Raw genomic sequence first — 12,201 nt, 5'->3', positions numbered from 1 at the left:
TTTTACATTTCATTAAATATTTTCTGATTCTATCAATTATGATAATTTACCTTAAATGTTCTTTCGGAAATCAGTATAATCGCACTCCAGATTTATTACATGAGAAGCACTTCTCTTCATAATGCCAGCATAAGAGGCACTTCTTGTTCATAATGTCAGCAGACAAATACAAAAATATAAAATAAAATAATTATAATGATAGTAACCAAAATGCAATGAAAAATGAACTCGCTACGCTAATAATAATACAGAAATAATTAAAATAATAGTAACCAAAATGCAATGAAAAATGAAATCGCTACGCTAATAATAATACACAAATAATTATAATAGTAATCGAAATGCAATGAAAAATTAACTCGCCACGCTAATAATAATTAATATAATTATAATTAGCGTAGAGAGTTTTAATATAATTATTAATATTAATAATACACAAATAATTAAAATAATAGTAACCAAAATGCAAAGGAAAATGAACTCGATATTCTCAATGAATTAATCTTTTCAAACCAGTACCAATTTTATTAGCAACACAGAGTAGTAACATATCTTACTTCTCTGTGATTAGCAATGGGCATGCGCGGTAGCACTCTGTGGATTTTGATGGTCGTGTTAGTTTATAGGTCCGAAATTGGTGGCGCTGGGTACTAGTAATTCAGCGATGCGTTTTAACGCCTGTATCTTATTACTCTGTGTCTGTGTTGTTACTACTGTGTGTGTGCTCCCAATACTGTAACTGATTTTCATAATAGTTAGTCTGCGGAGCAATCAGGTCGAACGTGACCAGGAAGGAATGTTTCGGGACGTACTCGATTTTGTTGTTTGAGTTGACATGAAATCGTTCATTAAAATATTTTAATTTGTTCTGTTTTTCATTTTGTAAACGTCTGAAGAACGAAGTGTGTAATATATGTGCTGAAATGTAAGTTGATGGACATTTTGAAATTAATTGTGATCGTTCAGTAAATTGAGATCTGTGTAGGATTTCTAGTCTAGTGGTCGGTAGGCTTTCGATGAAAGTAAATAGAGCGTACAAAATATGAACGGCTACTAAGTACACAGTGGCTTATCGCCAGGAGCTTCGGTCCGAGCTCAGGTGCATGGTATTTAGAGTTAACATTAGTAGAGGAATATGGTGCAAGAAAGCAAGCTTATAAAGCATCGGCCAAAAAAAAAAAAAAAAAAAAAAAAACATTTCACCCATCCATTCACTCCAAAAGTTTCTCCAGTTCTTCCTTGAATTTAGTTATCAACTTCCAGAACGTCATGTGGAAGTTTGTTTCAACAATCAATAACTGCTGGCTAAAGGCAAATTTCCGCACATCTTTTCTACAACTGTCTTTCCTCAGTTTGAGTTTATACCCCCTCATTTTCGTAATCTGAGCAAGAGGAAGAATCCTTTTATCCATTGTAGCAACTTGCCCTTAATGCCACCCTGCTCCAATTTGTAAAATAGTCTTTCATGTCCAAGAGTATCAGAAGCTTTCCTGAAATCCAAGTATATGATATCAGAATTTTTTGCATCCACTTCTTTTGTGACCACATCATAGTATCCAATCAGATTGGTCACACAAGGTTTCCCCTTAACAAACCCATGCTGAATTATTGCTGTCTTGTTTAGATGATTCTGCAATGCTTTATTAACCAATGACTCCATTATTTTCCCTGCAACTGAAGGTAAATTAACAGTTCTATAATTACTCGATCCCCGTTTGTGAATTGTGGATACATTTTAACATGAAACTAAATGAGTATTTTGCATATACATTCACACATGAGGAATTCTGTAGGGAAGTGGAGGACAGAAGCTTATTAAACTCTAACAGGGAGCTTAATGATTTTGTAATAACCAAGAGCAAAGTGGAGAAAAAATTGTTGAAGTTAAACATAAGAATGGTGCATTGGGTGGATAAGATCTATCCAATTTATTAAAGGAGGTGGCAAAGGAAGTAAGCAAAACCTTAGCCATAATTTTTGAGAGAGTCATTGGACTTGGGAAGTCCCCGTTGACTGGAGATGTGCAGATGTATCCCCAATTCACAAAGGGGGATCAAACAAACTCATTCGGTTTATTTGTTTGTTTTTTGTCAGCTATCTGAGCAGGATCATTAACAGTCGCACCATCGATATCCAGTGGACCAGTCTGATTTTCCCTTTCATTCTACAGTTTATATAAGTAAAGAAGACTTTGCTGCTTTTTTTTGTATCCTTTGCCAAAGATTTCTCATAATCTGCCTTCACTTGCCTAACCTCCTTTGTGACTTGATTACAGACTAGCTTATATCTACCATAGGGCTCTGTGTCGCCTGATAATTTATATGTATCCCATGCCTCTTTCTTCTCTGCCACGAGTCTCATTAGTTCATCCGATACTCATTTAGGCCTAAACCTTGAACAGTATTTCTTAGTTGGTATGAAAAGCCTAGTAGCTTCCAAGATTAATTCCTTGAAAGCTTCCCATTTAAAATTTGCTGTTGGTAGCATCGTCAGTTGGTCCCACTGTATAGAATTTAAAAACTGTCCGATTCCATTGTAGTTATCTTTATGAAAGCAAAAACCCTTCCCTTTACCCCTGATGGTAGTTACATCTTGAATTAAAATCCACATTTTAAATATGGGTTGCCACATTTTAAAATCCATTAAAGAGAATACCAACTTTTTTTGGAATGAAATATGGATCTTGGAATGTAACATAATAATTATAAAAAAAATGTAAATATATTTTCACAAAAATTGTAAATGTGTATTAAAAAATAGCCAAAATCATGTGAACTTTGTACATTTCTTTGAACCAGTTTGTTTTTTCCCCTTAATTTGATACTTTAGTATTCTACCTACATAATAAATAATAAGACCACATTTGGAATACTGTGTTCAAGTATGGAGACCTCATCTGAAAAAAGACATTTAGCTTCTTGAAAAGGTGCAAAAGCACACAACTTGCATGTTGAGATTGGCAAAAAGGTGACCACACAAGGAAAGACAACGATTATGTGGCTGCCAAGCTGCATAGCCCACTCAGCTTGGCAACCAGGCACCCCGGAGGTGACCTGATTGCTATTTATAAGGCTCTCTCAGAGAGGTTATTAAAAGGAATAAAGGCAGAATTTTAATGTTTATAGAGAATTCCAGAACTCTACGATATAAATTCAAATTACAGGAAACAGATTTAGACTAGATTGTACAAAGTTTTCTTTTAGCCAGTGAGTTGTTGATTGCTGGAACAAGTTGCCTTCACAGGTATTTGAGGCTGACTAAATAAATTCAAATATCAACTGGATAGTTATGTGAGGCGGGAAGCAAATAATTTGTATTTTCTTATGTTTTTTTTTTTTTTTTTGGCGAGTGCAGCAAAAGCCTATGCTACCTTTGCACCATATTGCTATAACACTTACTGTAATACACGATACTGACTTTTTTTGTAAGCAAGTATATTCTCATTCCCACCACTTTCTCAGTATGATGCAGATCATTTCGTAATTTTAATATGCATTTTGATATTCAGATTTGTAGGCATGATCACTAATTCTCCCCAATCGAAATATGTGATCCACTAAATAGTTACCAAAATTACACATATTTTGCCATGGGACTGATTACAGATGAATATATAAAACAAAATAATGTAAGAAGCAGTGAAAAACTCAATATACATATTTTTTTTTTTTTTTTTGTGGTGCCCTCCAACTTCATGAAAATATTTGCTACAACATTAAACAAGTTGGTTATAGTGAGGTTGCTTTCTGAGGTGCCAAGAGCCAGCACAGGCCTTGGGGCAAATGGCCTCACAATGCTAACTCATAGGCCTGTTAGATGTCCCCAGAATGCCTCCAGTTGTTAGGTCCATTATTGGAAATGCGGTCTAACTACAATATATATATATACAGTATATATAAAGTGAAAAAAAAAAAAAAATGGGAAAGAAATCAAGAGAGATGGTGATAGAAGATAATAAAATATGCATAATAAGAAATAAATAATTATGAAATTGATAAACTAAAGACTATTTCTATCTTCTTATTTCCAATTTCTTGTTATTCTGTTCAGCGTTATACAGGGTGTCTCAAACATATTGGTACAAACGTTTAGGGGAGGTAGGTAACATCAAAAGGAATGTGAATCGCATAGGAACCCATAACCGGAAACATCATGGGAAAGTAGTAGCAGAGGCACAAGAAGCAGAAATGACACAAGACAGTAATTAGTGGCAAACATTTGTGTTCCACCATGAGATGTGATGCATGCGTGACACTGATGCAGCATGGATTGGTGGACACAGTCGAACACACCTGAAGTTCCTTTGACAGTAGCAGCAGCACAGACAAGTCTCGCTGTGAGATCCATTTCCGTCTGCACAGGCGATTCATACACGATAGATTTGAGGGTCCCCCCACAGAAAGAAATCAAGGCTCACTAAATCAGGTAAGCGTGGGGGCCAGGCAACTGGTTCACCTCGGCCAATCCATTGATGCCCAAAACGCCTATTCAAATGGTCACGAACACATCTTCCATAATGGGCAGGAGCCCCGTCATGTTGAAACCAAATGTTGCGTCTCACATTTGCTGGAAAATCGTCAAGTAACCCTGGTAGAACTTGTTCAAGAAAGATCAGATATTTAGCAGAGTTCATGCAGGGTGGTAACAGGTATGGGCCGAATAAGCAGTTACAGACCATACCTTCCCACACATTTATAAGCTATGTTGTGCCGCATGGGGGGTCCACACCGTGTGGGTTGTCGTGAGCCCACACATGAGCATTGTGCTGATTGAATAAGCCTTCCCAAGTGAAATAGGTGCCTCCGTAGCCAGGTGGGAAGGAGCAGCAGTGCGTAGCACACGCTTCTTGATTAGACCGGGGTTTGAGCCCGTCACCATCAAATACGGAGGATGTGGAAAGTCAGGGAATGACCACCGCATATCCCGGAGCAATATGGCCTTAGTTGCTAATGCTCCTAAAAACCAAATTAACTAACTAACTAACTAACCGAGTGAAATAAGCCTCATCCGTGAACAAAACATAGGCTGGAAAATTCAAGTCTTGAACACTTTCTTGGAGAAACTACTGTGCAAAAGCCACATGTGCAGGATGATCTTGGGGTAGCAGTAATTGAACCCTTTGGAGATGAAAGGGGTGTAAGGAATCGTCGTGCCAGACACGCTGTACACTGCAACGAGATACTCCTAAGGCAGAGGCAATGGCACGTGTGCTGGTAGTAGGATCATTCAACACACTTTCTTTCATGGCGGGAGTTCGCTTTGAACGTGGTCTGCCCGCACTACTCCTGTTACCTATAATTGCACAAATTTTGATGCACACGCGCAAACAAACGGCGGTCCGGTACATGTTGTCTGGGAAGCATTCTCCATAAATTTGTTGAGCGGCTCGTCCATTGCCCTCTGCTAATCCATACACTAGGTGCATGTCTGCCAGCTCACAGTTCGTGTATCGATGCATGCTCTTCATGCGATGACTACTGCTTGAATGAGTAAACCAGAAATTTTCTCTCACGCGAACTGATGAACAGCGCCGTCTACCAACTTATGGTGATGTTTCCGGTTATGGGTTCCTATGCGATTCACATTCCTGTAGAACACATTACCTACCTCCCCTAAACGTTTGTACCAATATTTTTGAGACACCCTGTATATATATTATATAATTGTTTTTTATATAAATTTGTAAGTTGTGTGTCAATATCCTTATTTTGTCCCTTCTCTGCTTAGGTTTAGCATTTGTTGCCTCAGACTACACTGGACTACTTTCCCATCTTTTCACCTTCATTTTTCTACATTCACTGTCTTGTTATTCTATTTAACATGTATTATTTTTATTTATTATTTTTTTAAATTATTATTATTTTTATTTATTATTTTTTTAAATTATTATTATTTTATTATTTATTTTTTTATTTATTTTATTTTATTATTTCTCTCTATACATCAAAAAAGTTTTCTTCTTCCATCGAGCCAATGGGAGAAGAGAGTGAAGCAATTCATCACTACAAATGCAATTAATTATTGACAACTGCTTCCATTACGTTGACCAACCTCGTGCTTCACTGACTATCATTTGATGTTCCATTGTAACGTTTTTATATATTAATGAATATTGTATTTTTGTAAATACAGTAGTTTAGTGTTTTTTAAATATTTTAAATATTTGTATAGTTTGTAAACATTTCAGTTAAATATTTTAGTTCTGCCCTTTGGGATTGAACAATATTCCTCATGCATTATGGAAACCGAAGCAAAAGGTCTTTTCCTAAGTGACCTATGTAAACGCAGGTAAATAATTACATAGTGATTGAATGCCGTGCACTAGAATTGCACAGGTAAATAATTACACAAATTATTTCCTGATTAGATATCGATCATAGTGGCATAGTGTTTTTTGTCTGGCAGCACAAGGTGTCTTCCCCCAACTCCGCATTTTTACTCTGTGTGAAAATACAATACTCAGCATAAGACCAGGGTGTGGGTTGTGTTGTTCCTCTGGCCACTTAGCCTGGAGGGGAGCCACTAACACCCACAGTTTCCATTACTGCCCCGTGAAGGTGGGCCAGAACACATTAGGAAAGAAGAAAGCTCTGGTGTTGTGAATCCTGGTGTAGCCTAGGCATCCAAGGAGAGCCCAAAAAAAAAAAAAAAAAAAAAATATTGGAAAAGAGATGATGGGAAGATAGGAAGAGGGTGAGATAAAAGGGGCAGAGAACAGAGGGGGCAGTAGTTGAGGCACTTGCCTGATTTGAAGAGGGCGACAGTAAGGGGATCCCTGGTACTGGATGCCCATCCATGTCTAGAGGGTGGGAGTTGAAAGTGGTTGGTGGGGTGAGCCGCCATGCAAAAGGGGGGTAGGGGCCACAAAGGGTGGGGAAGGGGATTTGGAGACAGACACTCGACCACCCCCAGGTGGTAGGAATAAATTGCAGAAAGATCTGACTGAGGAACACCTCAGTCAGATCTCTCTGCAAGTGCCTAGTCTACAGATGCTGCAATTCATAAAACGGAAGCCTTTCTAGGTAAAGCACCCTTTTTGTTGCCTTCACCACCACAGGGAAAGAGATTCCTATGGTGGAACGTGCTTTTTGCAGCTCTGACCTGGAGGTTACCCTAATAGCCAGTGTCAGCATCTCACACCATACCAGCTAGGAAAAGCTATAGCGTGGTGTTAGCTTGGATAACCATGAGGGCCTGCGTAGCCATCAGTCTGTCCAATGAAGAGGCCAAGATAGAACATGCAAGTAATAATAACTTTCATTCACACAATTTTACTTTTTATAGTTTTTTCTTACACTTTCTATTTTCTTTTATATATTAGATTAGATATCGATCCGTGTGTTTCGACAGGTGTCTTTTACATAGAAAAGATTTGACTTACTCCGTCATACCTCTACATATTACGTAGAAAAGCATGCATGGGAGTTGGTGAACAGAGGGCAGAGCCCTCTAGTTATTTATTATTCTTATTATTTTATTTTATTTATTATTATTATTATTATATTTTATTTATTATTTTATTTTATTTTATTATTTTATTATTGTTGCTCTCTTATATTATTTCTCCCTGATTGGGGTTCCACCTCGTGACGGGTATTGCTACCAAGTACACAGGGCGGTTGTTGTTATATCTGGTGTTACTGTTGGTTGAGGAACCCTCTGACTATCCTACAGGTGTTAACGATTGCTACTTTCTGGAGTTCCTTGTAGGTGTTCGCTGGGAGACCTATTGCTGCTAGGCTTCAGTGGGGGTATACTGCTTGTCTGTCTTCCTTATTGCCTGGTGGAGTGCTGCTGTGTGTTTATAGAAGTAATCCTTGAGGTTAACTATCGCTGTTTTTTGTTGCTCTATCAGGCCTCTTCCTCCTTCTTCCCGGGCAATTGTCAGTCTCTCCACGGCAGATTTTGGGTAGTGTTGGCGGCTCTTGGTCATCATTGTCCTTGTCTTTCTCATGATATCCTCCAGCTCGGTGTTAGTCCAATCTATGACCCCAAAGGAGTATGTTAGCACTGGGACTGCATAGGTATTTATGGCTTTAACTGTGTTCTCTCTGTTCAACTTTGCTTTCAGCAGGCTTCTGAGTCTCTGATGGTATTTTTCAGTCAGGCAGGCTTTAATTTCCTTGTGCTGTAACTGCTGAGCCTGCATCATCCCCAAGTATTTGTAGGCCTCTCCCTCTGTCATGGTTTCGATCTCTTTATCACTCTGCAGCTGGTAGTTTCGGTTGACTAATTTTCCCTGACGCAATCCGTAGGTCTTGCACTTGTATTTATTATTATTATTATTTTATTTATGAATATTATTTTATTATTTTATTTATTATTATTACTATTGTTATTTTATTTATTATTATTATTATTGTTGTTTTATTTATTATTATTATTATATTGTTTCATTTTTGATGGTTATTTTTTCAAATAGGGAAGGAATCTTCTTGTTACTATATCTCCTTCAACCCATACACCGTATTAAGTACTATAGATTTTGAAATCCTTTGTGTTTGGGGCGTTAAAAAAAAAAAAAAACTCATAAGACTAATAATGTAACACTTGCCAAGAGGTTTGCTGATTGGTGATATATATTACAGTGGGTGCTGTTGCATTGCTGGATTCCCACAGAAAGATTATATTGTAAAGCTCAAGCGTTAGTTGGTATATTCCAAAAGGAATTGTATAAGGATGAATAAACATGTTTCGAAATGAGCATAACTTAAGAGGAATCTGACAGATTGGCTTAGACACTTGTTCACTGTAATTTGTTTATTTTATATAAACTTGGAAAGCTAGAAGATTGAAGTTTATAGGAGGAAGCATGTCTGGAAAGGTGGATGGCCTGTCTTACAGCTGAATATGTGGCAATCCTACTGGTATGGCTGCATCATAAGATGATATTCCACTGCATTTATTTACAGTGAAAAGTCTACTGATTGTCAAATATGGACAGTAATAGTCCTGAATTTGAAACTCTTGCCCTTTAAAAACATTCATACATAATTTTTACTTTGGTATAATGCCAGATCTTACAAAATGGACATAAAATAAAGTAGTAGTAGTGACAAATGGTGCAAGAAAGCAACCTTATATAGCATCAGCCAAAAAAAAACACTTCACCCATCCATATCCTCCAAAAATTTGTCTAGTTCTTCGTTGAATTTATTCAGACCATCCACTTCCACAACAACAGATGGAAGCCTGTTTCAACAATCGGCCACCGGCTGGCCAAAGGCAAACTTCCACACATCTATCCTGCAATCATACTTCCTCAACTTGAATTTATGCCTCCTGTGCAGTCTCAGCAAGAGTGCCATTAACATTTAGCTTACTCAATTCAAGGCCTTAAACACCTCAGTCAGATCTCTCTGCAAGTGCCTAGTCTCCAGATTCTGCAATTCACAGAACTGAAGCCTTTCTAGGTAAAGCACTCTTTTGTTGCCTTCATCAATTTGGTTGCCCTTCTGTGCACCCATTCCAGCAAATATACGTCTTCCTAAAGTGAGGCCTCCAAACCTGTATACAGTATTCAAGATCCAGTTCCTTGGTCACTGCATCATCCATCAATCTAACCTATCAGATTGGTTAGACAGGACTGCCCCTTAACAAATCCATGCTGTGACTGCAGTATAATTGCATTCCTATACAGATGGTCTTGCATTAGTTCTTTAAGCAGTGACTCCATTATTTTTCCTGAAACAGACATTAAGGTAGCAAGTCTGTAATTACTCATGTCACATTTTGATCCTCCTTTATGAATTGGGAATATATTTGCACATCTGAACTCCATAAGGATCTCTCCTGAATCCAAGGGTGCTCTCATAATTATAGCTAAGGGTTTGCTTACCTCCTTTAATATAATTGGATAGATTCCATCCACCCCAGGCATCTTTTTTATGTTCAGCAACAACAATTTCCCTTCCACTTTCCTGTCAGTTATCACCAGTTATTTAGCTCCCTGTTAAAAAAAAAAAAAAAAATTAATTTTTTTCAGCCTGGACGGTACTTGTTAACAGGAGAGATTGCTTCTACAGGGATGGGATACACTTAAATAGAAAGGGTGCAAGAATATTTGCTGATGCTGTCGAGGCAGTGTTAGGTAGGTCGGAAAACTGCTAGCTTGGGGGGAGACAAAGACCAAAAGATTGACAGTAGCCACTGGCAGAGGTGAAAGAGATTCTTGCACTGCTTCTATTAGAATGAGCAGAAGCCTGAAAAACAAGATGCATGGTATTTCAGAGACTGCTGGGAGCCATTGCGGTACAAGTAAACACATGGGTTGTGTTAGGGTAGCTAAGAATAGAAACAGGTGCAGGTATACTTGCGTGTACACCAATGCTAGGAGTTTAGAAAATAAATTTGATGAATTTGAGGTATTGCTCAAAACATCAAAGGCAGATATTGTTGGGATATCAGAGACGTGGTGTCACACAGATATAAGGGATGCAGAACTGCAATTTGGGGAGTACAACGTCTACAGAAAGGATAGACAGGATAGGAAGGGGGGAGGGGTTATGCTATTGGTTAAGAAACACATAAAAACAAAGGAAGTGAAGCCAGTAGACATCACCGGACAGTGCAGTGTTGAGTCAGTTTGGTGTGACATAAGCATTGGGAGATCAAAATTGAGAGTAGGAGTGTGCTATAGGCCTAATGACTCTGATGAGTATAATAAGGAACTGTACAGGGAAATAGAGTGGGCCAGTAAATCAGAGAGTCTTATAATGGGAGATTTTAATTTCCCAGATATTGACTGGAATTTGGGGGCTGGTTACTCACACACTAGCAGGGCTTTTGTGGATTTATTGGATGATTGTTTTCTACATCAGCATGTTCGGGAGGCAACTAGAGGGAGATACTCTTGATTTGATTATCAGCAGTGATTCTTCATGCATTAAGAATCTGCAGATAAATGAACCACTAGGTGGCAGTGATCACAGTGTGCTGAAGTGGGATTTACTCAAAGAGGTAACTACCATTAGGGGTAAAGGGAAGGGTTATTGCTTCCGTAAAGGCGACTACGATGGACTGAGACAGTATTTAAATTCTATACAGTGGGACCAACTGATGATGTTACCAACAGCAAATTCAAAATGGGAAGCATTCAAAGAACTTATTAGCATTAGCATTAGTAGAGGCATTTGATGCAAGAAAGCAAGCTTATGCAGCATCAGCCAAAAAAAAAAAAAACCCACTTCCACTTCACCCCTCTGTTCGTTCCAAATACCTGTCCAGTTGAGCCTTAAACTTATTTAGGCTATCAACCTCCACCACAAGGGATGGAAGTCTGTTCCACCAACCAACCACCCGCTGGCTAAAGGCAAATTTCCTCACGTCTATCCTACATCTGTCTTTCCTCAATTTGAATTTATGCCCTCTCAGGTGATTTTTCTGAGCCAGAGGAAGAATCCCATCAGCATTGAGCATGCTTAAACCATTCAAGGCTTTATACACCTCTATCAGATCACCTCGCTGGTGCCTAGTCTCCAGACACTGTAATTTGCAAAACTTAAGCCTTTCTTCGTAAGAGCACCCCCTTTGTTCCATTCACTAATCTTGTTGCCCTTCTCTGTACTCGTTCCAGCAGCTCTACATCCTTCTTGAAATGAGGCCTCCAGACCTGTATACAGTACTCTAGGTGTGGCCTGACCATTGCCTTATACAATGGAATAATCACCTCCTTATCCCTGCTGGAAAAATTCCTGTATATCATTGACAATACTCCATGAGCTACTCTTGCAGCCCGTCTGCACTGTTCAGAGAACTTCATATCTGACTGCACAACCACCCCCAAGTCCCTTTCATTCTCTACCACTGTCAGTGTAGAACCAGAGTTCATACGTTGCTCTGGGGTTGCTGTTTCCCATGTGTAGTACTTTACATTTGTCAATGTTAAACTTCATTTGCCACCTCTCAGCCCATCTGCTCAACCTTTCCAGATCCTGTTTGCAGCAGCATAGTGTCAGTAGTGTCCTTGACAACCCTGCCAACCTTTGTATCATCTGCAAACTTGGACATTAAGCTTGATATACCATCATCAATATCATTTATAAATACAGAAAACAATAATGGACCCAACACTGAACCCTGAGGGACTCCACTAATAACATTAGTCCACGATGAGCAGTGTCCATTGATTACCACTCTGTCTTCTCCCCCTCAACCACCCCTTTATCCATAGCAGCAATTTGCCTCCAATGTCACACTGCT

General features: G+C 38.6%; 1 protein-coding gene across 1 annotated transcript in view; it reads left to right on the top strand.

Annotated features, from left to right (window-relative positions):
* Window positions 1-763: 763 nt before the first annotated feature.
* The window catches only part of LOC150077094 (GPN-loop GTPase 2), a 28,062-nt gene continuing 16,624 nt past the window's right edge, over window positions 764-12,201 (top strand). Inside the window, exon 1 of the mRNA XM_090386174.1 lies at window positions 764-925. The gene's annotated coding sequence lies outside the window, so the exon portion shown is untranslated. The remainder of the gene's footprint in view (window positions 926-12,201) is intronic.

This window comes from Mastigoproctus giganteus, chromosome 12 (assembly GCF_048544385.1).
Source record: "Mastigoproctus giganteus isolate SK-2022 chromosome 12, ASM4854438v1, whole genome shotgun sequence".
Lineage (NCBI taxonomy): Eukaryota > Metazoa > Arthropoda > Arachnida > Uropygi > Thelyphonidae > Mastigoproctus > Mastigoproctus giganteus.
The sequence above is the reverse complement of the archived record's forward strand: the minus strand, read 5'-3'. Positions and strand labels throughout refer to the sequence as shown.